Source organism: Nyctibius grandis, chromosome 15 (genome assembly GCF_013368605.1).
Source record: "Nyctibius grandis isolate bNycGra1 chromosome 15, bNycGra1.pri, whole genome shotgun sequence".
NCBI classification, from domain to species: Eukaryota; Metazoa; Chordata; class Aves; order Nyctibiiformes; family Nyctibiidae; genus Nyctibius; species Nyctibius grandis.
Window position 1 is genome coordinate 3,233,520 of NC_090672.1, and position 3,164 is coordinate 3,236,683.

A 3,164-nucleotide genomic window follows, 5' to 3' on the forward strand; every position below is an offset into this window, starting at 1 on the left:
TTATTTATTCAGCTCTCTGGATTTCTACTCCTCAACAAGATTGCTTCATGAGAGCATTTTGCAGCAGGGCTTGATTATACAAATTAAGCCCACACTCTGCTGCATAGCTGAGGAAGGCATTGGGATATTAAAAAGTTGTTTCCGAGAAGGCAAGAAGGAAGACGTAAGGGATGCGAAATCTTCCAGCAGTCAGAAGCAGGCATGCAGGGAGGGAACCGCACGGAAGGGAAGCCACGCCAACGCGGGAGATCCCGGAGGCTCTCACCACACAGCAGAAGGGCTCAGCCAGCGAAACTGCCTGGGGAAGCGGCGCAGTGGCGGCTGGGAGCTTGCCCAAAGGCCAAGTGGAGAGGATGAGCTTCTTTCCATACATTGCATAAGCTGGCTAGTAGGAAGACTGAGGTTTTGAGAACCAAAAATCACTCTTTTTCCACCAGGAAGTATTTTCTTCTCCCCCCCACCCCTCTCCCCCCACAGCCCCTTCCCCTCAGCCACCCAAGAGCAGCAGGGTTTGTGATAAAGCAGACACACTCAAGCATTCATCACCTGTCCTGGCAGCGGGGAGCAGAGCCATGGACCTGGCTGCAGCAAAAACCAAAGACCCAAACGTGCATAGATCCAACCACCACTCCAGGTTTGCAGCTGCTTTTTGCAGGACAGGGGTCATGTGTGTGTGTTGTGCCAACCTGTGCAGCCCAGCAGGTCCCACCCTCATGCCTGTGACCTCTGGAAGCGGGACTGCGTCAGTCCAAAGCGCCGCTTCATTGCTAGAAATGGCTCAAGGCAAAAAGGAGAGGAGTTGCCCGAGTTTCCCTTTCTGTAGGAAGATGTGCTTGGGGGCAAACGCCAAGGAGGGATTTGCATCCTGCTCACAGCAGGTTTGCTAGGCAGCTTAGTCCCACGTTATGCTTAGCATCTCCCTTTCCTTGAGGACACCCCCATGCACTCACCCCACGTGTGACCCCACACACACCTCACTGGCACTGACAGGGGTGCAAGTCCCTAAATCCCTTCAGAGATGTGACACCGCTGAGCCAAGCCACGAGCCCTTAAGTTCAAACAAAGCACTGAAGGGCAGTGCTTCACCTGCAGATCCCTCCAGCAGACCCAGAGGTGGGTCTGCTCTTCGCTGCATCCGCCTGAGCAGGACCAGACCAAGACCCAGGGAGAGTAGTCCAGGCTCCAAAGAGCCTTTTCATCACCAAACAGCCACAGCAGAGAGCTGCAAGGGGCAGGCAAGAGCAAGGAGGCTGCAAAAGTAAAAGAAACATGTGGGAAATGCCGCTGAATGCGCCCCACCACAGCTGGGCATGGCTCAGCAATGGGGTGCTCGAAGGTGGCTTGCTATGGGTGACTGGGGAGAGGTGCAGGGCAGGCATTTGTATCAGCATATGAAATGAGAGCATTAACTCAACTCACACATGCTCTGCCCAATGGTGCGTTTGCTATTTCAAGTTTTACTTACACCACCTGCTTTATGCAAGTGCTCACATAGAGACACCACGGGATTTACCCAGCAAGCTCCACGCTGTGTGGTACATCACTTCAGGTGAGGTGCGTGGTTTTTTTGTTGCCTAAAGACAACACGGCCCTGCTTCTGTCAAAAATCCAAGGAAAAAATCACTTCTGCTGTCACTTTGCTCCAAAACTGTTCCAGTTGAGCTAGCAGAACCTCCGACAGCAATGATAAGGCGTTGGACACACGTAGTATTTCCCAAAACCTCCTGAGCACACAAAACACGGCTAAGAGCTCTCAGGAGAGCCCTGCCAACCTGTCCTAATGCCCCAAAGCATTTGGTTCTACCTGAGGTGAAGGATCTCCAGGTTATTGTACCTGGGTTGATGGATCAGAGCTCGGAGCCTCCTGTCCTGCCTGGCTGCCACCCCTGCGCTCGCCCCCGGCATCGGGAGGCACCTGGCCACGCCTGGGCTGCCAGCAATGCCCCAACCCAAGGACAGCCCCCTGCTTTCCTACAGATTCATCCTCCTTGGCAAAGCAGCGCTTCTTCCAGGCTCTGGAATGTTTCTCCTTGGGAGAGACCACGGGTAAGGTGTTGGACCAAAACGTACTGGGAGTCCAGAGGGCCAAGGTTGGTGTTCCCCAGTCTCACGCACAGGAGGTTGCTCCGGCAGCTGCAGGGCTGGAGGTAGTGCTGCCTGCGCCGTGCCCTGGGACACCCTCCATGCTGGGGAGGGCTCCAAGCAGACCCTGGGGTTTTCACATGGCTCTGCCAGCGTCTTTGGTGGGTGGACGCTGCTCCCCGCGCTGCCGGCGCAGCCATCTCCCAGCCCTGCCCTGCGTGCACGGGCACTCCTGGAGTGACGCTTCTTGCCAGTCATTCAGCACCGAGCGTGTCACACACAGATACACGTATTTTTACATTTGTCCTGCAGTAAAGATTTAAAATGCATAGAGGGATTGTGGGAAAGAGCCTCCTAGACAAAAGGCAAGAAGGAAAAATATACTGAGGAGACAGCTCTGCCCATGCAACCGGCTCTGCGGCATCTCCAGAGCACGTCACCCTCCCGACAGAGTCCTGCAGAGCAGGAGCTGGATGGCTTGGGGTTCCCCGTGCTTCACAGCCACCGGTAAAACACGCTGCTGCTCAGCAGAGGGATGGGGGTTGCAGGGAAACACCAGCCTCCCTCCCCACCCGCCCCAGAGAAACCCCCCTGGGGCCATGGGACTAACTGGAAAGCTGTGGGACAAGGGAGCACAACACCAGAGCAGAGACTGGGACACCGGAATAGGGAAAGCAAGTGTTTATAAAGGCCAGATACCCGTAACAAAAATAAATTTGTGCTTTCCCTCCCTCCCCGACCCACCCCTGCCGCCCTCGCTTTTTTTGAGTTTTTTAAAATACAAATTTTGTTTGGAAAAAATGGAAGCACCGTCTGTTACAAACCAAACCAAAAAGAGGAGAAAACAGAAGGGGAAAAAATAAAAGGAGAGACATATTAGAATTAAACACGGTGGAATGTTAAACAGGTTACGGGCTACCGTTCTAGCCAGTGTGGTTAGGCAGCTTAGTGAATTAATTGCTTAGGAATTAAAAATAAATTATTATAAAATAGATTTCTGTACATTTTACATACATATATATCTCTTTATATACGCAAACCGCGCTGGGCAAGTAATTACAGGGGACTTTCCCACGCCAGCC